The sequence below is a fragment of the Anser cygnoides genome, chromosome 1 (genome assembly GCF_040182565.1).
Source record: "Anser cygnoides isolate HZ-2024a breed goose chromosome 1, Taihu_goose_T2T_genome, whole genome shotgun sequence".
In the NCBI taxonomy this organism is placed as follows: domain Eukaryota; kingdom Metazoa; phylum Chordata; class Aves; order Anseriformes; family Anatidae; genus Anser; species Anser cygnoides.
Window position 1 is genome coordinate 57,931,472 of NC_089873.1, and position 26,030 is coordinate 57,957,501.

Consider the following 26,030-nt stretch of genomic DNA (forward strand, 5'->3'; position numbering starts at 1 on the left):
TAAATCGAAGCCCCAGTTTCGTGGTACCAAGCTCCCAACGGTTCCTCATGCAGACTTTCCCTAGAGATTCACCAAGTCTGCAAAGAACTCAAACAAAACAATAAGCCGGTTTCCTCACTCCTGCTTCAAGTGTATAAGACAGGGGAAAGAGAAAAAATGAAGGAAGCAAAAAGTGTACCTTTTCAGCCAGAGCTTGACTGGCAGCAGCAAAGGCAGAGTTCAATTTCTAAAGGTCACCAATAGACATAATTTTGTGTTCCTGCTCCCTACCTGAGAAAATTAAACTGAGTATTCACAGAGCTCTACTTTCTTGCTTCCAAATAATAAATAGCTTAGCAGAACAGCACTGTTTTGGAGAAAAAGAACAAAGGAACATAAAATAACAGGCATCCACCAGGATCCCTTTCCTAAGAGGTACTTAGCAAAGCTCGCTCTCATTGCTTGCTGAAGCACCACTACAGCAGACCATTGCTTCCCCCTGCTCTAGAAACGCTCAGAACAGCTGACAGTTTGGGGCCACCACCAAAATTCATATTATCCTCATTTTTATGATAACATTATTTTTGTATCTTACACAAATCCTCCCATGTGTGATAACAGGTAAAAATTAAATTTGTGGGTATTAGACCTGCCTCTAGGCTTTTTCAGCTCCTTTTCTCTCCAACAGAGGCCAGCAGAGCAGTCCTTCCTTTCTAGCACTCAACCCTTCCGGGTCTCCTTGCTGGCAGGTCAAAAAGGAGATAAAGGAAAAATGGTATTCAAGATTTTTGTGTCTTGCGGTCAGCCTCAGCATCTCATCAGAATTCACCAAAAGAATATCCTTATATATCCTATATAAGCCCCAAGACAATACAGTTTATAACAATTTAAGATCCTAGTGTTGTATCCGTGCTGCAGGTGAATGAACTCAGGCTAAGAGATGCCAATGAGCTTCTGACCCATTCCCAAGCTTTACTGCCCCTTCTCTGTTTTCTTAGGGCAGGCGAAATTCCCTCCGCAGACCGGGTCATTAGTAACACTAATGACAGGATGTATCATCCCTGCCTGCTGAGCGTGATTCACAGAGTCAACATGGCCCCAGCAGCTGAGCGGAACAATGCAGTGTGTTCTCAGTTACTCTTTTTTGGCTACGCCATCGCTGGAGCCCAGCACAAGGGCAGTGATGTCATAGCTATAGGCTTACTGTGTGAGTAACTTGTACAACACTACAAGCTCCCTGTGATCTATTACTTCCACATTAATATAACTTAGGGCATATATACACAATTAGTTGTGAGAGCCAAGAATAAGTCATTTGGAAGAGATTATTTTATTTTAGGCTTTTAACAAGAATGCTTCTCAGTCCCAACAGGCTAGTTCTGGAGAGGTAGTACCTAGCTAAATGTCGAGCTATATAATTTAGTCAAGACCTTGGCTTTAAAGACAAAAGTTTGGAATGTAGAAATGGGCAGACTAGAATCCCACTAAGAAATAGCTTACATTTTTTCTGACAATTAGACATTGTTGTAAGTATTTACATAAAAAAAAAAAAGTAAGAAAAAGCTCTAAGGCAAAGAAAGAAATTATTCCCAGCCATTTTCAAGAAAATTACTTTGAAGCCTTTCGTGCACTTGTGTTTGAACAAAGCTTTTCTCCATTTAGCTTCTGAGTGGAGAAGGGGGGGGTTATTCCTTCCTTTCAAAAATGTGTTATGTGTATTTAGTGGTCTGTCAAAAGAACTAGCGCAGGAGGGGGCGTAGGGGCTAAGCATATAGCGACATTGTAATCGGAGGCCAGTCAGCGGGTCACGCAGGCAAGCTCTGACTAGCTCTCAGCTATCTCATGCGTGTGCTGATAACCGTAGCCACGGAGTTCAGGGCAAGCTATTAGCCAGCACGCTGCCCCAGGGACCAGGCAGGTTTTGCAGCCCGAGCTCGGAGCTGCCACAGCTACGCTGCCGGTAGCACCCCGCTCAGGTAGCCCCAAGTCAGCACGGATGGGGCTGCGTAAGCTGCTGTCAGCTCTCTTCACGGATAGCTGCAGCAGGGTGACTGGTCCCTGCTTTATAAAGCTTTTCCCTGATGCACTGCCAGGTGGTTGCAGGTATCTCAGGTGGCAAGGCTTGGAGGTGTCCTCTGTTTCAGGTGCCTTCCATCATTTGCTGAAGGAAGGTTAAGCCAGGATTCCTTTGCCCAGCAAAACAGGGGAAGCCCTGAGAATTCATAACACAAAATTTTATCTCAAGAGAAAAAAACAGAGGCTTGTGTGTAGAGGCTTGTGTGTAGAGGCTTGTTGAACTAAGCATTCCTGTAATAGTTTCCCAACGCTGAGTACCGATGGGACAGTCACACACTTTGCTGCGTGTTCCCAACAGGCTGGAAGCTTTATCTCCTGGGCAGGCTGGGGCTGGAGCACTGCCAGCCTCCCTGGGGACCGGCTTTGGCCCTGTAGATGCCTGTGCCTCTGCAGTGGGCTGTGGATTGGCGGAAGCTGGTGCAAAGCTGCCTGTCCGATTAAATTTGTTGTTCTGCAAAAGGATTTAGCTTTTTTTGCTGGTTATTACTGAAGAAAAATCCTAAGCTGCTGCTTTAACCTGTGTTAAACCTTTCAGGGGGTGAAAGAATCTGGCTCCTTTCCTTCCAAGATGTAAACATGGAGGAGAAACCTAAGAGAAGGCAAAAAAAAAAACCAAACAATTAAAAAGTTTTAAAATACCATTTTGATTACAGTCTTTTTACCTTACAATAAAAATAGAATAGATATTTTTAAATTTTCTGTGCTAAAAGGCTGCTACATCAGAAGCATTACTGAAGTTAGCTTCCGAAAAAAATCTGATGGCTCATTAGCCACCATCTCAAACACACTCCAGCTCCCACACGTACCTGCTGTCTCCTCGGGGATGTGCTAGTAGGCTCATCCAGAAGGGTCTGTAGAATATAAAGTTGAGGGGAGATGTTTGAGACTTTCATATTTCATAATTCAATCCTGTACAAACAAACTAAAGGCAGCCAAATCAAATAAACAACTTATTCCAAAACAAGATATCTGTACACAAGATTTGCTCTGGTTTAATTGAGTTTATGGCTGACTATTAGTTAAAACAATAAAATGTTATCTGTAGAGAAAATTTCAGGTCAGCAGGGACTTGTAGGCTACAGAAGATGACTGTGAACGTATAGCGTGAGCACAAGAACTGCTGAACTACTGCTACAATTGCAGGAAGGGCCCTTACAAAGGCTGCTACTGAAGTTTTAATTTCCCTTCTGTGAGACCTGCAACGTAGATCGTTTCTCTTACAGGATTCCTGCCTCCTTTCTTCAATTAGCAAATTAGTATCTCATACTTTGCTTTATCCTGCTGCTCAGCGGATAGACCTAGATCATCTTTAATACACAGGATTTAAACCATGCTCCGAGAGCAGAATTACTAAAACCCACTTTGAGTTCAAGGCTTTCAGCAAGATACCATATCTAGCTGCTTCAGAAACATCAGCAAATTTGTTTTCACAGCACTGCCATGGATATTGTGTATCTTGTAGACAAGAGGCTGCCTACTGAAAACAGTAGAGGCAAAAGATTTGGAGTACCTGATACAGAACAACAAGGACTTGGGTTTTCACAGTTCCTAGCATGCTGCAGCACTTTATATTCCAGGCACAAAACCCAGATGCAGTTGTGAGCTCTCGGTCCCTTTGCAAGCCAGCTGTGGTTCAACCTTTTGGGGCTCCAGCTGCAGCATCGCTCCAATGACTTGCACCCTGCCACCAGAGCCTGCGCCTTCCCACCCCTGCCCTGCAGCACATCACATGCTGTTTGCAGGGCTGTTCTGCAAACAGGGTTGGGAAAACGATTTATATTAAAAATAACCCTTCTGTGCTACCTGCTTTCCTTAATGCACGAGGCAGGGGCTAATGCAGAGAACTGTTCTGATGCTTTCACAGCTTCAGAGCGGTTCCCTCCTGCCCATGGAGCCAGGGAGCGCCCTGACGAAACAGTCTGTGCACTTGGAAATGAAGGCTGCATCATAACCCATCTGCACAAACGTTGCCTGGGTAACTTTAATCCCGGATTTCCTAACTTTTTGAGCACTCGAGTCCATAGCCATTACAAAGTTTTTATGCAGGCTTTTTGTGTGTGATACGTGTTCTCATTTAAAGTAAGCTGGAGCATAAGAAGAATGAGTAAGGGAGGAGATAGCTATCTGGGCAATGCCAAGGAGTGGAAAAAAAATGTTTGTTCCTTGCTCTTTATGCAAGAGTATTTGGAGATAGAATTTGGAACAATTGCCAGCAAAGGCTCCCCACTCGCAGAAGCTTGTTGTTAACTCCAGAGTTGAACTGGGTGGTGGTTACTCACTAAAAATCTTCCCCATGCAAAGTGGTCTCTTCTATTGGGAGCGAGATGGTGACAGTGAAGTTCAGCTCAGTGTCCTTCCTATCCTATGACCACTGCAAACAGGGAAATCAGTAACTTTGTTGGACATGCACAAGCATGCATGATGGGCTTTGCTCCCTAACACTGCCTAGCAAGTTCCTTTTCTCTTGTAAGCAGAAATACATAAGGAAGGTTCCTCTTCAAGTATTACCATCACTAGCTCAACCACTGAGCTTCACCAGCTCATTATTTCACCTTTAGTGCAGATTTGCATGACCGGAGCAGCACAGAGACAACTGTTAGAGGGGCCAAAAACCTGGCACAGAAAGATTAGCTATTGTGAAGTACACTGAAATAATAGACTCATACTCCATCTGGGTCATCCTTAAAATTGTCTTTTCTGGCTTCCTTTCTTTCACCGCATCAGATCTAAGCTCCTTGATCTCAGTTTTTCAGATCAGAGTATCTCTTTCTATTCCCAGTACTATCCCAGTCTACCTTTGGTTTGATTGTCTACAAATTCCCTCTCTGGTTTACACTTTTCTTTGTGCTGTGCTGCTTCCTCATTTCCAGATTCCATGGGGCAGACTCAGCCATGGCCAGCTAGCTCTACTAAGGGTCCCGTACAGCAGAAAGTCACGGTGGGGCATGGATTATTGAGGCAAAGTGAGAGCAAACCACATTCTGGAAGATTATCTGCCATTAGCAGAGATTACAAATGTCCACGCTAATCCAGCAGCATACCAATCCTACCTGTTCTGAGCCATGACACTTCTTGTAGAGCACAAACTGCAATTTTTGGGAGGCACAACCAATGGTCCTTTCCTCAGACAAATTCCTACTGGGTGGTAGCCACATCACCAAAAAGGAATCATCACACACAGGAGATTTTTAATGCTTTTTCTACCTGGAACAGGTAGCTCTTATTTCCTACACAATAAGCAGCATTCTCATTCCCTTAAAAGCCTTGACCAAGTTTTCCACACCACTTACAGCATGGATTTTCTCATTATCATATCTGTTCTTACAGTCTGCAAGATACCGAAACACAAGCTTGATACTTAGGTTTCCTCTAATAACCTCTTCTCCACAGATATTTTGGTGTTAGCGATAGTAATAACCATAAAGATAATAACGATAATATTAGGAGTAATGATTACTATAAGGTGAGTGGTAGAATTACTCTTGAAATCAGGCTTAAATTTGAACAAAATGTAGTAATATCCCTTCTGGAGAAGCCAGAAGCACTCTCCTCTTGCAGGATGAAAGGAGCTGAGGAATGTGCTGGCTGGCACTGAATCCCTGTCCTCTTGGGCCTTTAATGGGTTTCCTGCTCCTGTAGGTTCAAAGAGCAATTACAGTCTCCGGCAAAAGTACAGCAAATGGAAAACAGATTCTTTGGCTCCCCCTAAAATGCCAAGAGAATAAGTAACCAAAAGATGCAGGACTTGAAGTCACTTTATTGCAGTAGTTTATTGAGCTGAAGGGAAATTTCCCTCCCTGCATCCCTGAGGCCAGAGGAAGTCCCAAACACAGGAGGTGGGTGGTAGGAACTCAGTGGCAAACCCATGTTCACACCCATCTCCTTGGAGGGGCTCATGGGGGGGCCAAGAGATGATCCTGGACTGCTACAGACTGCACGGCAAGCTGCCTCTGGGGTCCAGCTCCTTCACCTCTCTGCTGGGGGGTTGTTTCGTGCCTTTGAATCGGCTGTCAGAGAGGAACAAAAGCGAGGCCTGGTGGAAAGGGGAGGACAGCAAGGGCAGGGCAGCTTCCTTCCTGACAGGAAGTCATTATGAGGGTATATGGAAGTATATTTCCAGCACAATGCAGCTGGATAAGCAGATAGAGGCCGAGGAACCAGCCTTAGATATCATGAGCCCGACAGTGGCAACGCTTGCTACCTCACCCAGGGATAACAGCCTGTGCAGAGGAGGAAAGTCATAAAGACAAATAATGGGATATGGAAGAAAAAAGGAAGGGCCCAGGTCATTCAGACCCAGGATAATCCTTTCAGAGAGCTGCTGCATGTAAGCACCACAGCGGGTTAATACTCTGGTATTTCATCAAGAGAAACTAGTGGGCATGAGAGCTGTGAGCTGCATACTAATCTCTTGTGAGGGCCTGCGTAGGCCACACAAGATGGCCTCCAACAGGGCAGCACGGCCCAAGTGCTTCTGCAGGGGTCTGCGCAATCAAGCACTGAAGGCTAAAAGTGAAATCCACAGGTAAAGCAGGACTGGATTTAGGACTGGAGCAGCACATTTATTTTCTTTTTCTTTCTTTTTTTTTTTTTCTTTGATAAAAGTATAGTCCAGGGTTAATTAACAGAAGGTAGTAAACATACATTGTGTGTATAAAAGACAGTTCTCAACTCTTACACCTGGCCCTGAAAATGCTTTCCCATGATCAGCAACACCTTCAGTATTAACGCACCACAGCACTGGCATGTTGTGAGCAAGGCTTCTCTTCCATCCCTGAAAAGAGCTGGTGCTGTACCAGTAGGTTTCTGATCTAGTATTCAGTAAACTATGCTGTACAGGGGAAATTAAATAAGTCTGCCTGAAGCAAAAAGCCCTTCAGGTTGCTTTGCATCATGTTTCATTTCTACCTCAGATTACTTGAGATTAAATCCTATCACTGATGACAGAGAGAAATAGCTAGTAAGGCAGCACATCAGCAATAATCCCAATTTTATGCTTGAACAAGGATGCTCAGTATCCAGTTACAGTACAAGTAGGTCACCCAGCTGGCTTCGCAACCAGAGAAACTTCTCCGTTCAAACTTAACTTTGGGCACCGTTCTGTTGTATGGCACAAGGATGGGATGTAGCTCAACTCTGCAGTTTCTCAGGTGTACAGGGGAAACTGTACACTCATAATTACACAACTGTGATGTAATAATTGCTGAGGATTTCCTTGGTCATCTTGTATTACAAATTGATGCTTCCTCTAGTTTTCCTTACTGTCTACAGAGGAAGAAGGGATCCATTCTCTCCTTACCATATGTATGTGTAATTCCCCTTAAGCTAACAGGAACCAAAAAGAAATTGGACCCTAAAGAGGAGGGGTAAGGAAGAGATGAATGAATAAAAGACCCCTTCATAAGAGCTCTGACCTGGACGTGTGGGGTGGTTTTTGTCTCTGATCTCCTGCTGACAGACATGGACTACAGGCATAGAGCGTGGATATAAAATCTCTGAATCCAGAGTCATGCACATTTGAACAGGGAACATTTTTGGTTTGGCCCCCTCTTTTCGCACCGTGAAGGATTTGCAGCCAAAACAAAATTAAAGACAGATTGATATAATTTGTTCACCTTTTGAAACTGTTCCAATCCATCTGGGGTGGCAGGGAGAAGGCTGTTGTAATTAAATGTTATGAAGGAATGCCAAATATTTCTCCTAGAAGAGGATCTTTTGAGTCAACAGGTTTGGACAACACAAGGTGAAAGTGACCTTTTCCTGCTACAATTTGATCGGGTCTCTAGGCACAAAAGCAGAATGGGACGGAAAAAACAACAGCTTTGGAGCTTCCAGTACAAGAAAGCCACTTTGTCCTCCATGAATACTTAGTGCTAGTTTGAACATGGTCTTTCCTTTATCATCCCCATACTGCCACACAGCAGTCTTTCCGATGAATCAATATTAATGGATTCCAGAAAATTCCTCCAGTGCTGCTTTAGAAATGACTAGTAATGGTAAAGCTCTATTACCTTCTGGACTCTTCACTGCCAAGGCTGAAACAAAGGACTTCTAGGTTGGCTGAAAATCAGCTGGACCACCAGACTGAAAGGGTAACGATGATCAAAGACTTGGCTTTGCTCACAGCCAGTAATAAGTTATGTACTCCAGAGGTTGGTCCTGTGGTCCCTGCAGTTCAATCATCATGAACAACCTGTATAACATGGATGCACACCCTCAGCCTGTCTGTGGAAGATGCAAACTTTACAACAGCTGTATATATATAAATATATATGCATAACATAATCTTCAGCTGAGAGGGGCCTCATACACGTACGGACAGGGCCAACAAAAACCTCATGAAGTCCAGTAGAGAGAAATACAAAGCTGTGCACCTGAGGTGGAATAACTCCCTCCATCCCTACAGGCTGGGAACCAACAGACCAACAGCCCTGCAAAGGATCAGGAGGTTACAGTGGGTACCAGCCTGAATGAGCTGGCAGGGCATTGTCACTGTAAGGCAACTGTGTACTGTGCTACAGTAGAAGGAGCATGGCTGACAGCTTTGTGGAAGTTATTTTCCCTGTTGTCTGGCACTGGCTGAGTATGCATTTGACATACTGTCCAGCCTGAAGCCTCTCCATTGTGGAGGGATGTGAAACTTGGAGAATGTCCAGCTGAAGTCTACCACAATGGTCAGAGGTCTGGAACACATCAGCAAGGGTATGTTGAGGGATCTTGGCTTGTGTAAGCAGGTGAAAGGAAGGCTCATCTAATAGCCTACAACTACCTGAAGGGTAATTATCCAAACATAACAGATCCACATTCTCCTCAGTATGATCAGATGATATAGCACAAAACAATGGCTGCAAATTGCAGCCTGGGACATTAAACTAGACATTAATAAAAAGTTTTCCTGTGAGGGTAGTGCAACACGAACACAGTGGTCGCAGAATATTCAGTTTTGGAGGTATTCAAGACAGGTATTCAAAGTTAGAGCTGACCTGGTCCTGTGGCAATAGTACTTTGGTGAGCAGGTGGCTGGACTAGATGGCATACAGCTGCTTCAACCAAGACCTCTATTGTTCTGTGTTTCTTTACAGATTCTTTACAGTCAGTATTTTTGACAAGGATATTAACCAAAATTCACTGGCCAGGCAGAGGCATGTCCTAAGACAGACTTGCATCACTGCATGCGTGACAGCCATTTTTTCTCTACACTATGGTGAGCAGCGTTATAGTTGGGTTTCGTCATGCTCACCACCATGATCCCCACCGTTTTTTTCTGGCTATAGGTTGGCCATTGATCATGCTTAGGTAGAACTTAGGGTTAGAATATGTCCTCATCAGAAGTAATATTGGGATCAGCCACACAGTCAGCATGTCTCTAACTGGTCTTGGTCAGAGACAGCCTCATCAGGCAGTAAGGAGGGATTTTAGCAGCTTACACTTAACAAGCCAAGTTTTGTTGGCAAGCTCAGATATATTCCTTATGAGCAGAGGCACATTTTACATTTTATTATTGGTCCTGACAATCTATAGAGACATTTCCAGGGGTAGCCAGCCAGACAGAATGAAAAGTTGCTGCCCCAAAGATCCCAAAGCAAAAGGCCAATTGGCTTCAAATATTTTGCCATCTAAAACATCTTGAGAGACCCATGCCTATGTCCCATACTCATGCAACAAAGTTCACTTATTCAGGTGTCAGAAACAGAAGAATCATTCCTTCACTCTGACAGCTAAAATGCTAAAGCTATGCTGTCTTTTTACCAGCCTATTTTCTTTATCACAGACTATCCTGTGAGAATCCCAGCTACATACACAGAACAATGACAGCCAACTATCTCTACTCTGGCAACAGCCAGATCACAGCCCACGTTTGAGTCAATGACCTCTTAGCTGAAGAGAGCCGAGCAGTATCAAAGGAAAACCCAAACCCAAAGTGTTACATCCTCACAAAGAATGCGATGATTTTACTCCACTGTTCATGACTAATGAATCACAAGGATTCAGTGAACCACCAGTTAATTTGTAATAATATTTGTGAAACAGAAGAGGGACAGTCTTGTGGTTAAGGCTGGACTGACACTCAGGATGTCTGGGTCCAATTCCTAGCGCAGATTTTCCTTTGTAAGCATTGGCAGGCCACTTCAGCTCTCATCCTCAGTTCCTTGCCTGTAAAGTTTTCCCTTTCTTTGACTTTTTGTCTGTCTGATCTGCTTTAGTTCTGAAATATTTCTGTAGTTTCTGACATCCAGGAAAGTAGAGAATATAACACACATGATGTAATGAATTGTGCTGTGAGCTGCAAATAGCTCTAAAATAGCCCCCAGGCTGTATGTATTCACTTCAGCCAGCTAACAAACATACATTTGAAGAAACCAGCCTGGACAAGTGAATGGTTTGCAAATGGAGACTACATTCAAAAGTAATTGTTCATAATGAATTCTGCTAAATGCCTGCTGCTACTGTTACCACTGAAATCAGTACCAGCACAGATATCTTTACTCCCATTTCATATAAACTCAATTTAAGTGATGGCACAGTGTTTATATCACCTTACAACAACAAAGTTGTTTTTTTTCAGACCACCAAACGCGGAAGAGGAATTTTATGTTTGACATGTTAATTTTTTTTTCTTTCTAAATTGCAACATTCAAATGCTTATCAGTAATGTCTCCCAGGGCTGATACCTCCAACTTTTAACAAGAAATAGTTTTAAAATTGAGCCTAGCACTGATTAGGTTGCTTTCTAGCCTGAAATTTTTAGAGATTGATTAAAACATCAAGAGACAAAACCAAACATGGACATAATTATCTCTGTCTTGCTGCTTAATTTCAGAAGAACTGTCTAAGTAGGTCTAGGTTGAAATAAATAAAATCAAGTATAATCAGGTGACATTTTATTCACTGGACTCTTTGGACCCAAGACTGAAAGTGCATGGATCCCAAAGTATTAAAATTAAAAAAAAAAATCTACCTGCAGAGTTCTACAACCTTACAAACATGTTAAAAACTGTCCAGAAAAACACATTAATATACAAAGGGGATTTAATTCATAAATAATGCCAGACTCGTGCACATGCCTGGAATTTATGAGAGAATGTGGATATGTATGGAAGAGGGTACTAAAACCCTGACAGAAAAAGACTGACAATAGAGGCTTCTGAATTCCTATCAGAAATGCAATAATGGTGAAAACCATGATAAAAGGCATACAAGTTTTCACACTAACCAAGAAAAGTAAGACAAAGTGCACTAAGTCCAGCAATCCAGTCAGGTGAACCAGCTTTTTCCCACATCGAAAATAATCTTTGTGCAAGCTAGGCATCCTTCATTCTTAACTGGGCTAAACTGTGGGTTGGAGTTAGTGGGACAGTTTCTATTCTGGGAAACAGAATGAGCTGGAAAGGTCTTGAACAGTATAAAAGGACAGCAGGACCAAGGAACCCAGTGGAGCTTTGCCCTCTGCAGAAGACAATAATGACTGAATGGAAAAGAGCTGCACATGCATTAGCTCTGCCTGCGACACCCAGAACAATACTGTGGTGTGCACTTGTCATAATGCTGGTCATTGTGCCCAGCAAATTATGGCTGTTCATTATATTTCACTCTGAATGCAGTACTACTACCAAATTCAGGGGTCTGCGTTTCATGTAGCTCTGTGTAGTTAAAACCCACAAATCCTGAGGGACAAAGGAATAATTCCTTAGGGAATTCTTCAAAATTAGTGGTGGGAGGTGATAGTCTCAGTGAGTTTCCCAAGACTTACTGCAAGAGGTTGAGGAAGGCTCACTGAGCCTTTGACTGAACACTCCAAACTCTGGAGAAATCTAGAAATAACACGGCCTTGGCAATTTTCCAAGTTTTACCAAAATCTGCAAGGGCTTCTCAGTTGACTGTTCTTCTGCATCTTAAGAGCGGATGAGGACTTTTTCTCTGAAATCTCTGTAAGCCATTAGTAAGGTAAATATTCCTTGAAAGTACTCATCTCCCCCTTGTCACAGTTATATTCAGAAATGAAGTCACTCCTAGCCATTAACCATCCCTACAGGTTACTGCAGCTGGACACCTGCCTTGACTTTGATGGACACTTCTATTCTTCAGTAACACCTATGCTTTAACAAGAACATACACAGCCTAGAGGCACATATATAATCCATTCTGTCCACAGAAAACACTTGTGTTTTTTTTTATAAAAAAAAAAAAGCTACTGCAATCCACCTCCTAGACTGGATTTTCGTGACAGCTATTGCCTAAGTTGAGGGTGTTCCACTCTTCTTTCGTACATTCAAGTAGTACTGGTTTGCCCGGCTTATCACCTGTAATTGAAAACTATAGTATCACTCCTCTTTATATAAGGACTTAAAAAAATATCTTAAGTGCTCCCATGATAAAACCTAAGACATCAGCTGACGAGACTAAAGACCAATTACTCCTGTTCAGTCCCTTCCCTGGTGGTGGCAGGGGACACTACCCCTGTCAGGCCCCCTCTCCTCAGCAGATGCTGAGACAGGTTTGCTATACCCTTTAAGCTTCAGCTCACAAATGAAAACCTACCTCAAATAAAGATAAGTTACATTACATGACAGTTATTTGTTGGAAAACTGGCAGAGTACATATACCACTTGTCACAAAGCTTACTCGCAGCTTCTGTGCTTGCACCAGCTTTTGAAAAACACTTATCAAGGCTGGCATCGAACGTAAGACCCTACTCCTTTCATTCCTAGGCTGACCATTTATGCTCCCCAACTGATTTTAAGTCCAATTCCTCAAATATCAGAAGAGTATCAGAAGATAAACAAATACAGCAGAGGACCAAGACGGGGAACAGCCTTGCCCAGCTAGCGATTAGTCATCAGAAATTAGACTCTGTCAGAGCAGCATTGTTTTGGCTCAGGCTCTGAAATACACAGCGCAGCAGTCTGGTCAGTGGTAGGCCCTCATCCCGCCTCGAATGTAAATACATGAGGCTTCTTTTTTACCACATGTTTAGGGAAGCATCAAGAGCTCTTGGCAAGCAACAGGAAAGAGATTACTGAGAGGCTGCTGGCATGCTCCTCGAGCTGTCATCTTATGCCCTGAGTGGTTCTGGGTACACACACTGAGTCACACATACACACAGAGTTACCAGTCACCAAACCTTTGTTTTGGCTGAAAAAAATAAATCAGTTATTCTTGGCTGGAGAGTTCTCCCTCCCTCCCTTGCTATAGCTGCTTGTGTCTCCTGCTCTTGTTGCTTGTCTCCTGCTCTCCCTCTCCTGCTCTATAGCTGCTTGTGTCAAGGCAGCCTCTCCCTCTGGAGAACCTGACGTCCAAACTCCGGGACAAGTCTGTCAGGGAGCACCAAGAGCTGGGCTGCTCCTTAAAGGGCGGTGAACCAGGAGCCATGAGGAAGCCTTGCCAGCCAGGCCTCAGTCTCAAAGGGCTAGAGAAAGGTGAACAGGACAGACCCTAAGATGGTGCCCAGGTCCAATCAAAAGTTCAGATCAAAAGACAGAATTGTCTTGATGAGGAAAACCTGCGGTCAAACCAGGAAGTCAATCTGTAGGTCAGGGATAGGATCAGGTCCAGCAATCACCAGGCAGATCCAGACAGGGACAAAAATAAGCCGAGAGCAGTCCATAGATTGAAGTCCAGGTCAAGCAGTTCCACAGCCAGGCAGGATCATGGCTATATCCATACTGGAAACCACCACTCCTCCAAAATAGCTCATGTACTGAGACAAAGCCCAGGGCTGAGCTTAAATAGAGCTCCTGGGCCCCATGGGTGTGGGCTCTAGGTGAGGATCATCAGGGTCATTAGTGCCATTAGTGGCTCAGAGCCCTGACAAAATGAGAAGCTCTATTTGGTCTGGGATCATCTTGTATTTACATACTGTCTTCCAGGTGTTAACTCCTTACCCACATGGTAACTGACATCTCTCCTTCAACACAATCCACTTCTCTAATCTTACTTCCCTCCCTAACCCCTACTGGGACAATTTTACCTCTCTAAATCCAGACATGGAAATCCCATTGGCTTTCTCCTTCACCATTTTCCAGTCTTTCCCTGTGACTAGCATTAGACCTGCAAATGATTGAGAATAAGATGCTAGTTTTTATGTCATTTAGACAGATTTCTCCTCAGCGTAGGTTCAAAGGAGATACATGTGAATTAATGTCATGCTGCAGTTATATATTTTGCTATGCTACATTTTCTTTTCTGTGTCCAATGGAGGACACATCAGCTAATAAACTGAGAGATATTGTCGGGCTAAAAACTCGAGATTGCTTTGGAAATGCCAAAATTGGGGCTGATTGTACAACTTTATTTGCCTCCTTTATGCTTATGTATCTATGTGGCAGTCCTTGATCGCTGGATCACATGCTGTTTTTTATCACAAGATTTCTGCCTTATTTAATACCATTTTTACTGAATTAGCTGGTATCTCCTCATATTTTTTGTCCACTATTCTCATGCTATTCAGCTGCTGCCCTGAAGTGAGAATTCTTTTACCCATGAGCATTTCAGTGGTTCTCATCACAGAAATTTCACAAACAATAATCAGTGCATACTCACATCTCTTCCAGATAAGGGGAGATTATCAGCCTCATTTTCTAGACAAAAAAATGAACAAGTAAGAGATTAAGTTCAAAAGTATGTAGTATATTTGAATGTTTTAAGTGAGATACCTTAGACCCTATTTTTTCTGCCTGTGTAGCACTATTTAACATTTTATATAATCATAGAGAAGTTTTCCACTGACTTCAGCTGCAACCATGACTGCCTGGCACTTGGATTAGTAAAGATAAGGGCTGTTAGGTCACAGTCTGACTTCCTGGATTTTACAGACCTGTATATACATTTCACTCAGTTAACCCCGTAATTAGTCCAATAATTCAGGATCAACCAAAGTATAAAGCAAGTAGTTCAGGAAAAAGCAGCTAGTCTCAATTTAAAGACCTCATGAGATAAAGAGCTGATGATTAGCTTGGGTTGATTTTTCTGGGGTGATTAATTACTCTCACTGTTAAAGCTTATGCCAAATTTCTTGTCTGAATCTGCCTAGCTTCAGCTCACAGACATAGATTCTTATTTTACTTTTCTCCACTGCATTAAAGATTCTTTTTACACCTGGTATTTACTCCTCAGGAAGGTATATGAAACCTGTATTCAAGTGTCTTGTCAAAAAGTTTTGTAAGCACCTCTTTGGATAAACATGTTCTTCAGATCTTAAATAATTTCAATTGTTGCTCTTTTCACACCATCTCCTATTTTTAAGTATTTCTACTTTTTTTATATGTAAACACAAGACCAAGATGTCCTTTTCAGGGGTTAATTGCAGCAAGATATAAAAATTGCAAATCAGTTTCCAATGTTTCAATCTAAAAAGGCACTTTTTTTTTTTTTTGAGGGACAAAAACCTACTTCCTACAGAGAAGTGTGATTTAAGTGATTTTCTCAGCATTTCGTATGGACTTTTAGGCACAGTTAGGGACAGAATCCAATTCACTAAGATGCCTTTCAAATGCCTTAATCCTCAAAGTGCCCTTTCTTTTTCTGCTACTCCCTGACTCATAATTTATGCATTTTCTGACTTTTGGAAGAAATGAAGCAGGGGTCCTGCAAACAACCTCCTCCTTAAGTCCGGATTTAGCCTCAGAGCAGGTCCACCTGATGGACCCTTCTGAAGGAGACCTGTGGAAAAAATAACCCATGGTCATATAATTAAAGACTGATTCATAATGCTTATGTACAAGGAAGGAAACTGAAGGTTGCATCTCCTAACATTTGGGTGCTTAACTTTTTGACCTTAATAAGGTTCTTTTCACATGATATATGAGCATGACGATTCCTAGGTTTACCACAAAGCAAACTGAAAAAAAAAAAATTAACACACTCCCTCTGGCAGCCATACATTAGCACTTGTGTGACTCACCAAGGCTGGCACCTTGACCTGCACTGCATGAAGAGCAGGCACACGTTTACATTTGTTACCTGTGGCCGTACAGACGGCTTCACAAATATTTTCTGTGAGGAAAGAACTTTCCTCTGAAGGGAAAAGGTCACAGTGGAGACAGGCTTTCCTTCCCTCCAGTTCATCCTTATCTTCCTGCTGCCATCTGTATCGACCCTGGCTCCTTAGCCAAGTCCCATTCTCCTCAGGTAGCTGGCTTTAAGATCCACCCTTCTGTTTTTCCTTCCTTCTAAACATCTTGCCCATGCAGACCCCATGTTTGCCACCAGTGCCCTGGCTGGGGCATTTATCCCTGACTGGCTGTCCTTGCTGCCTCCCCTCCCTGCCAGTAGTCTGCCTTCATGCTTATTTCCTCTCTTGGACTCCCTCCCCATGGGTTCATTCACAGTGTACCCTTTATTTCAGTCTCTCTCTCCAGCTAGTCCCAGTTCTCTGTTTGTACCCTGATATAGATGTATTGTCCCACTGGTCCCCATATATTCTGCTCTTGGCTCCCATCCTTATTCTCACCCACAGATCTCTACATCTAATTTCTGCTCTCCCATAGCAGTCTTCAATCCCAGTGTCATCACCCAATTTTCCATTGCTCTCTGTCCAAATCCAGTCCTTAGCAGGTCTGGTTCTTGGTTTTTCTGCATTTGGACCATGGATTTCACACGCAGTGCCTTAGCCCTGATGCTGACCCAGCACAGGCAGTATGGAACACACAGAGAAAAGGACAGGCATGCAGAAACGCCACCACACAGTAGCACATCCCGTCAGCTCTTCATGGCCATAAACAGGTATCTATCAGCATGAAGACCTAGCATGCTGTAAATGTAAGGTAGTTTATCTGCCTTTTATTGAATGTTAAATTGCCCTGAATCACCCCCTATTTATATAAAGTAAGAGTTACTCTACATAATCATAATACTGATTTGACAAAAGGTCACGTATCAGTCCAGTATAACTTGGAAAAAGAAATCAGAAAGTATTTGAAAGTACTTGAAGTATATATACATACAGGCGTAGTTGCTGACTATCAGTTCACACAAGGTAATTTATTTCCCCTACATTTGTTTGTTCATGTTTCCACACCCACAGATTCCCTTTTTTCAGTTCAGTACCTATGGTACCTGAGACTTGACATGGAGGGGAAGAATCTTGGTGAGCTTCTGCACTTCAGCAGCCCACTCAGTGCAGACAGGTGCTTTCATGGGTTTAGTGCAGATCTCTGGCAAGACTGCACTTAGCATGTGCAAATTGCAAGTTCCAGAAGTTTGGAACTTGACCAAATTTGGCCAAATTTTCGTAAGGATGAAGAAATCCAATGACTGCTACACTTCATTGCCTTTTTTTTCAGAGTTGGACTTGCCAGTTTCCCAAAGAAGCAGCCACAGGTATTCTTTACTATGGGCAAACCAACAACTCTTCCTTTGCTTGACTATGTGTGTATGTGTAAGTGTATGCAGCCTCCTGGTTTGCCTGAAATTCTCCTTACTTTCGTCTTTAGGGTGGAATATTCCAGCTTGAATGGTCACCAGAAGGCAAATTTTTCAGAAGGTCAAACAGCACCTTATAATAAGACACTATAAGCAGTCTGAATATCACCACTCCTTTGACAATGCTGCAGTGTTACAGACCCGTGCGATGGGTCACAGAGACCTGACGGTCCGTCTGCGTGAAACCTGTTCATAGAAGATGTTGTTAAACATATGTACCATTCAAGGTATATATTTATATAGTGTAGTTGGCTAAAAACAAAAAACAAATTGTAACTACCTCCATGCAATCTCCAACAGAAACACTTGTGATCTGTAATAATAATAATAATAATAATAATAACAGTATGCCTGAACATGAGATACTCCACATATATGCAAGCCCAGCTCTGTTTTCAAAACCTACATTTAGACAGACTGACATGTATTAGCCTGACATAAAGCTGGACTGAGTGATAGGAAACACATGTTTCTTGGTACTTGTAGATGCACAATGGTAGAAAAAGAGTCCTGACATTCTATCGGTCTCTGGACAATTCTGCTATTGATGTGATATGAGTCACCGCAAACAGGCCATCGCATGTTTCTGAGTCCCTTCCTGCTCAAGGAGTTCCTCCGCTTCTTCCAGAGATTGTAGGCTGAGGAAAAATTCCGTGGGCTAAAGCCCTGGAGACCCATTCTGAATGCTTTCCCTTTCCCTTCCTTCTCTGTGCAGCTGAATGACTCAGAGAGGGAATGACACCTTGAACTGATGTCACTATTCCGCTGATGGGATGGGAGAACCCCACAGGGAGTCCAGAAGGAAATTTAATTTCTGTTTAATTTCTGTTTTATTTTAAGATCTTTTTTTTTCTTTTTTTTTCTTTTTTTTTTCTTTTTTTTTTCTTTTTTTTTTTTGGTGTTGGTATTTTGAGATTTATAGGGTTTAGGGGGGAAAGGTTTGAAAATTAGTAGCTGTTCTGTGATAAAATAAAGGATGTTTAAGCTGTTTTCAGTACAATTGCAATGCTTTGTCTCTCTGCCCCAAATATATTATGGTTGATACCACAGAAAGTGGTGTTAGATGTGTGAGTACCTCCAAGGCCTAATTAAATTTATTAGTGCTTGTAACTAGATGCATTGAGATTCCTGGAACATTCATAGGTGCTTTTCTTAGGTAACTCTGTACTGTTGAATTGGTAGTGTTTAGATAAGCAAGAGACTTCAATCCTAGCAGGAGATAGCAGGTACACCATTTCAAAATTCAATGTCCTGTGTGATTTGGAACGTCCCAATAGTATTGCTTTGTGTAAAAAGAAATGTTGATAGAATATTTTAAGGTATTTTCATTGTAAAAAAAATGTGCAGGTAAGGGAAATAAAATGTTCTCCTGCTATTCAAAATGCTCCTGCTTTCATTTGACATTTCCACTAGAAAATGCTGTCTTGATGACATTTTTCATAAAAAGATAAGCTATTGTGACTTGCAGAAACCTTACCTTTCAACTACTTTCTGGTTTGTTTTTCCCAAGTTATACTGGACTGGTATCTGATCTTTTGGCAAATCAGTATGGTGATGAAAGCACAACCAGTTTCTGAGTAATTCCAAAATTATTTTGACTTCAAGAGATACTTATCCTGAATGCCAGCTGATGCAGTACTTTCTCACTAAATGATAGTAAACAGTGTTCCTGAATGAGCTGTGCCTGCTGTTCAGAAGTCATTTAGAGCAATTGTATCCGAAGGAGGTTCACTTCACTGGTGTCTGATCTTCCATTATCCATTAATGCCTAACGTCAACCTCTGTTCATGGCAATCCCTGCTGCCACTTGCTTTCAGAAAGCCTCTGAAAAATCCAGTTCTCCACAGGCATCTTCACCAGCAATAATACAGTACAGAAAGCCAGATACATGTATGCAGCATAACAACTAACATTCAGTCTGTTCTTGGGGCACCCTGTAGAGTTACACAGACCTGCTCCAAACCCCCAACAGTGCGAAACCACCAGCAGTTACTGACGAGCACCTCTAGGTCACTTCGTTCTTGTTGTGCTATACCTAGGGTGCAGGTGCCTCAGCCGGCTCCAATCATCTCCTGCTTGGGACCTTCCTGAGCAAAATAACAAAATAACAGACATTGTGCTCTTCATCTCTCTGTCCCTTCTAAAACAAATTGGACAATCCACCTCTGTGTTTAGAGATCAAACGTCCCTTTGTAATGACATCTTCATGAATTCAAAGCTGCCATTTCAGATCTCACTACTTACTTGGAACTATTTTTTTCATGTAAGAGTGGATGCTTCCATGACCTCAGACCTTAGTTCTTAAAGGTTTATTTTACCTCATCTCTTTCTTTGTAGATGCGCCAGGCTTTGGTGTCATCAGTTTCTAACGCTGCAAGCACTCTGACTTCTCCAGATTTTTGCTGAAGGAAATCTTCGCAACTGACAAACCACTCATCTTCTCTACAGTCCTGTAATTTAATAATGCTAAATGCAGGTCACAGTTAACCTCTTTACTCTTTTCCAGTGGGTGGTTTCTTATTTTGATATTGCTTTCTACCAACCTGTTGTACTGAGCACAGATTTGGACTAGCAATAAAATGCCTCATACTGTGCTTCACCACAGACTGCCTAAACTCATACCCACAAAACTGCAGGGCGTTGTTAGCCAGTAGCTATGCCAGGTGGCTAGATCTAGAGAAAATGGATGTGACCACCTTCAGGACTAGTAAGGCTAACTCTGAAATAAATACTCATTTCTCCAGCATACAGTAAATTATGCCAGACTGCATCAGCTGACCAATATTCCCATGCCGTGGGATTTTTTACTTGACCGGCCTGTGCTTTCAGTGCATGTGACAAGCCTTGACAGGTTCCCTTTCCCTTGGAAGATATCCTCAACCTTTTTTTCAATTGTTTTGATCTTCTGCCTCCTTGGTGACTTACCTCTTTAATATGAGATGAAGGGAGTGGCATGTTTTTATTCGGGGATTTTTTTTTCCCTTGGTGTGATTATAAATTGTGCTTCTTCCAATTTGCTAATTGCCCATGAGTTTAGTCACAACTCTAATAGGAATTAGCTCGCCACAGTAAATCCTGAGCTTCACCTATTTATGGTCAATAGCCTGTGGTTTTGCTTTCCATGCTAACATCCTTATTCCTGGCAACACAGCAGCTGCACCAACGTCCACATTCAAGGCACAGACATTTAATCTGCTTTTGAGATGATAGTGCTTTAATCCTCCGCAGCACTGCTCACCGGTCTGACGAAGAGTCATCTGAGGACACGGTGCTATTGTCCTCTGTCCATGCTGGAGAAACTCTTGGAAAGTGATAGAAATTACTGTGGTTCTTGAAGGTTTTTCCAAATACCAGCCATTGTCCTTGCGTTTTTGTAGATCAGTGTGCTGCATTATGAGGACGGCAGCTCCGTGCCCAGCTTACCATTCTGCTTCCAGTTTCTTTTCTGGTAACAGCGTGCATCCTCTGGAGCACGATAGCGCTGTCCATCTTCTGTAGGTTTCAGTCTGAATTAGGTAACTTCCTTTAGCTGGCAAATTCAAATTGCATTGCCAAGAAATAACTCTGGCTGCTCCAGTGGATTTTCACAGCTTCGCCTCAGGTTCCAGCCATGTTTGCTCTCTTCCTAGAGACTCGGCTCCTCATAATCAAGGAGATTGGCTCTTCAACCCCCTGACAACCACAAACTCTGCTGTATTTTTGCCTGCTTATTGTACTGTTTAATGACATATGGTTCACATGTTTCATTTTTATGTGGAAGCCAGTATTCTTCTAATTCCTGTGATACAGTGTCCTGGTGAGCCTCAGATGTCAGGCCTAATTCAAAACTACCAGAAGCATCCAGTACTTCAGCACCAGCTATTGTCAAAAATAAAGCCACCTCTGACTGTCATAGAAATATTCAGCTGAAAAGAGTCACTTAGCATCATTTCCCACCACCACCGAGGGCAACATACTAGACTGGAGGCCAGAAGGACAGACGAGGTGCCCGCAAACCCATGCAAAAGCACTGTAGACCGCTCACCAGCACCTCAGAGCAAATCAGGCTCCTTCTTTTTCTTGGCTCACAGTATTTGCTGATAGACAACAAAGCATGGTTAAATTTTCTCCAGTTTGCTTACTCCCAAAGATCGTCACTGCCAGTAAGGTGAGGCTTTCAGTAACTGCAGTCTTCCAGGAAGAGGATTTTCTTTGCTTTTTTTTTAACCTCTGGACACCAGGATGTCGCTCAAAATCAATTACATTCCAGGGCTAGGATTCACCTAACCAAATGCAAACATGTAAACGCATATTAGGCAGGTGTGTATATTTGACCTGCTCATCAGCATTGTCTTTGTCATCAATGGCACAAGCATTACTGGGGAGTAGCTGTTCTCAGCCTGAGGTATTTGTCTAAAATACTTCAGACAAATCAGGTTCTGAAAACCCCAATTTCTTTCCACTGATTGTAAATTTCGTCCAGACTGGCTGCTACAGATGTAGGCAAGAGCCAGAAGTGTCTAATGTTAGGTGAGAAGTATCTCACTGAAGGAGTCTGACAGAGGTCTGCTTCATTCAGCCTCTGATTCCCAACTGTTCAGCAGTGACTGACATAAACCCGAGCACAGGAGTGGGATCAATCCTGGCATGACATGTACAGGGCACGGCCTTTCTGAAAGATACTGCTCCCCTCCTGACTGGCAGCAGCTCGCCGAAACAAGGTACTACCACCGAAGCCTATAGCCACAGTCACAGTGATGACATGGAGCACCAGCCTTTGTATTATAAGGTCTTCAAGCTTTAAAGAAAAGCAGATTAGAGCAGGAACTTTGTCTCAGGAGCAGCCTCCGGAAAAAAATGCAGCCAACAGACACCAGTTTGCCAAATTTCTGCCTCGAAGTGCCATATTAGACATAACTCTGGGTGCATCAAGTATTACTGGCATTTTCCTGACATTCTTCACAGACAAAAAAAAGTGTACACGTTTGCCCCAGTGAAAATCAAAGTTGAGTTTATGTAGTGTTGGTACAAACGTCACAGGAGGAGAGTGTTTTTCAGCTCTGTAGACAAAAGCTGCTGAATTTTCCAGCTTTGCTTTCACTGTGGGAAAAGAGCTGCAGAAGATACCCCAGGATAGTAAATGCAGATCTATGTACAAGACATGAACCAGGCAGACTTGCAGTTGTTTGGCACGTGCTCTCGGCTGACCAGGAGATGCCCAAACCTCCTGGCACAGCTCCGAGCTCCAGCGGGTGTGCTCTCATCAGCAGGGGCAGTTGCTCCAGGCTCAGCACGGTGTTGTCAGGGGCAGAGGTGGCACGGTGAGCTGGGAGGGGTGCAGCACGCAGACACGTGGCTGTGCTTGCACCCTGCGATGCGATGGCAGTTACCACCAGCGCTGTTTCCTTCCGACCTTCTCTATGGATCTGGGCTGACCAGGGGAGGGCTGCATGGCCCTCAGCTGGTGTGCAACCCCTGCCAAATAATCTCCTGTTTGCTTGTGAATGCCATCCCCATTGATCATTTTCCAGCTGGCTTATATTGATTTGACTTAATTCAATGCAAGTGTTTTGCATGTAGAAAAGGCTCCATGAATGTTCCCATGAGGTCTAAATCGGTTCCTCTCTTTTCTCTTGCTCTTTAAATCCTATTGTCACTCATGTGTAGCTTTCCTGCACTCAGTACATGCCTATTCCTGGGGGGAGCAATTGCCAGGGGCTTAATTTTAGAGAGGAATGCTCACCCTGCTGTCTGGGAATGAAGCCTGGCATAGCCAGCTTCAAAGAGCAGACAGATTTGTTGCTGAGCTTAAAAGACATCTTCCCCTTGAGTGGGATTTGCTATTGTATCTCTTCTGCTCTCATCTTCCCTTTCAGCGCATGGGAGGGCTCAGGTGCTTTCCAGGCTCCTTCCGTCTTTGGATCCTTCCAAATGCACATATTAGGTGGTGGCAAATCCTCAGCTCTGCCTCCTACCCGCTGAACATCACTGAGCTAACTGAGGATGTGGCAGATTTGGCAGGATTTGTGCTTAAAGAACCTGTCATTTGGCTCTTCTGTTTACACAGAGCCCTGGCACTCAGACAGTACAGACCTAAAAGAAGGATTATTTTTGATTCCAATAAATTAGCACAGAAGGAGAGAGTTCTTTGCCTTCTTCCTTCACTTCACATCACAATTTTAGTCTCCTAACAAAGGACTTCACACCAAATATAATAAAGCACTGAACTATTTTTCCTCCATGCCTGTTGTTTTTCTGACAGACATATGTGTTTGTTTATTTTTAGATTATAAAATGCAATTATCGTGTTCTCTGAAGTACACATGTAAAATTAAAAACATGTTGAGTCAACTTGCTGCTTAATTTATGTTAATTAAACTATTCAATGGGAAGGATGTTCCTGGTTAGGTTGCTGCAGTGGGATCTGGATTTTATTCTTGGCTCTGCCACAGATTGCCTGCTTGATTCATGGCAAGTTACTTAATCTCCCAGTGTTTCAGTTCTTCGTTCCCAAAATGAAGACAATAATTCACCTTCATCTTGTCTGTTTTGACTGCAAATGCTTAAAGCAGGGTTTGTTTTGCACAGTGCTTGGCATAGTATCCTGTGAGTTTCGTTTATAATTGCATATATTGATAATAAGCCAACTTCTCTCCAAGAAAAAACAACTCTGCAAGTCACTCCCCAATGTACAGATTTTTGCAAATAAATATGCTTTCCACTCCGCCCAGAAGGGCAGCCAGGCAGAGCTCTGTTGGATCACACTCAAAACTGAGTTTTCACCAGAGGAAATAAGCCAGGCTCAGGTTTCTAAACCCTGGGGATTTATTCTGAAAGTCAAGTACTGCTCTTCAAGGAGAGCTTAGTTCCCTCGTTGCGTCCCTTCATCTAAGCGCAGGAGTTTGTGAAATCTCCCAGGGAGTTTTACTACAGATCAGGTCCAGGCCTGTGGGTTAGGTAAGACAGAAACTCTGGCTTGAGCACAATTGGCCAGCACGCCTGGGAAAACTCGCTGTCATGTGAATGGCTGAAGGACCTGCTTCACCACGGTGGTTTTTCACCTCTCTGTGCCTCAAGAAATCAGTCTCAGCATAGGCTCCACTGGGCGGGCAGGATCTGACCCCGATTAGCCTGGTAACTCCATAGCAGCTGTGGTGATTTTCTGTCAGGACTTAACGTATACTTGTTTGTGCTGACCATCTTCCCACTACACCCTCACACATCTGCTTCTCTGTTTATTCACCAGTCATGTTTTGCTGGGATTTTGCCTTATGGTTTTGTACAATGCCAGTACATTCAAGGCCTTGGCCTTAGGAGGGCATCACTGGATTAGCAGTTACTGGAGGCAGTGCGCTGTTTTCAGTCAGTGCTGGCTTTAGCTGAAGCATTTTCTCAAACCAATCAGCTCTACAGAACCCCAGATCTAAGCATTTATTTCCCCAAATCTGGGATATCCAACTGTATTTGCAGTAAGGAGGGTGAGCAGAAGCTAATGCACAACGGAATTATGCTGTTAGTTTAGCTATTTCTACCTGCCAGCAACCAGAGTGCTTTTCAGTATCATTTACAGTCAGTATAAGCCCCTCATTCCAAAAGGGCAAGGTACGTGGGGTTTTCCCCCCTTACTGCTGCCTTCCTCTGCCCTGCAGCAGTATAAAGGCTAGGCGACCCTTACCATTTTTCCACCTGCACAAAGTCCCAATGTAGGCACATTTCTACCAGCCTAAAGCTCCTTCCTTCACTTTTAATATGTTGTACCACTTTCCAAGCATAACTCAGACCTAACATGAGGTTCAGTGAGTGTCCTCAGGATGCCAATCCTTTGCCTGGCCAGCCGGGCCTGGACTGTCCTGTCACCAAAGAGGGGGAGTCCCAGCTTTGCACTGCTGCTAACACACATGCCAGTTTGGGTCCCCATACTCCAAAGCCTTCCACTAAATGATGTACTTCCCATAGCCAAGCTTGTGGTACAGCCCATGCCCCAAGTATGACCCAAAGTGCTGGAGAACCGTTACCCCACTTGCTCGTCTGATCATGTCCACAGCGAGGAATTGCTAGGATGGCTTTTAGTGTCATGTGGAGTCAGTATAAAACCCTCTCATTATAAACATTTCATGCAGTTTAAATCTGCCCTGCTCATTGCTGGGTATATTTGCCCAACAGCATTGTAAGCTTCATGATGCAACTCATCCTATTCACAAACAACACGATCATGCAATAGACCTCTGGTTTGTGGGCTATCCCTTCGCAGAAAAATTCTGGCCACCAGCTGGCAATCCCACGACAGATCAAACTAATGAGCCTGAAACAGAGGTCACTGAAGTTCAAAGCTTGTTCAGTTTGCACCTGGGTATTTAATTCTTCACGTTGCTGGTTCCCATCAATAAGCTGTAAGCAAAGAAGAGCAGTCAGGAAACAGGAGCAGTAGAAACCAAGGATCGGGGTATCCATGGGCATCTGCCTCCTGTAACATTCACAGTGAATTAAAGTAAATAGCCTCTGCTTCACCCCATTTAGTCAGCTTGCTTGCAATTCATGCCTAACTCATACAGCTATTTCCTTTTTCATTTCTTCCT

The 26,030-nt window shown here is 43.2% G+C and overlaps 1 protein-coding gene and 1 long non-coding RNA gene across 2 annotated transcripts in view; one reads left to right on the forward strand and one right to left on the reverse strand.

Moving 5' to 3' along the window:
* The window catches only part of SYN3 (synapsin III), a 234,639-nt gene that overhangs the window by 160,765 nt on the left and 47,844 nt on the right, over positions 1 to 26,030 (forward strand). The gene's annotated exons all lie outside the window — the stretch shown is intronic.
* LOC136790847 (uncharacterized) lies at positions 1,299 to 15,483 on the reverse strand. Its single transcript, XR_010831610.1, has 3 exons — positions 14,596 to 15,483; positions 2,862 to 2,906; positions 1,299 to 2,644 (listed from the first exon to the last, which is right to left on the reverse strand). It is a non-coding gene; the product is annotated as an uncharacterized lncRNA (long non-coding RNA).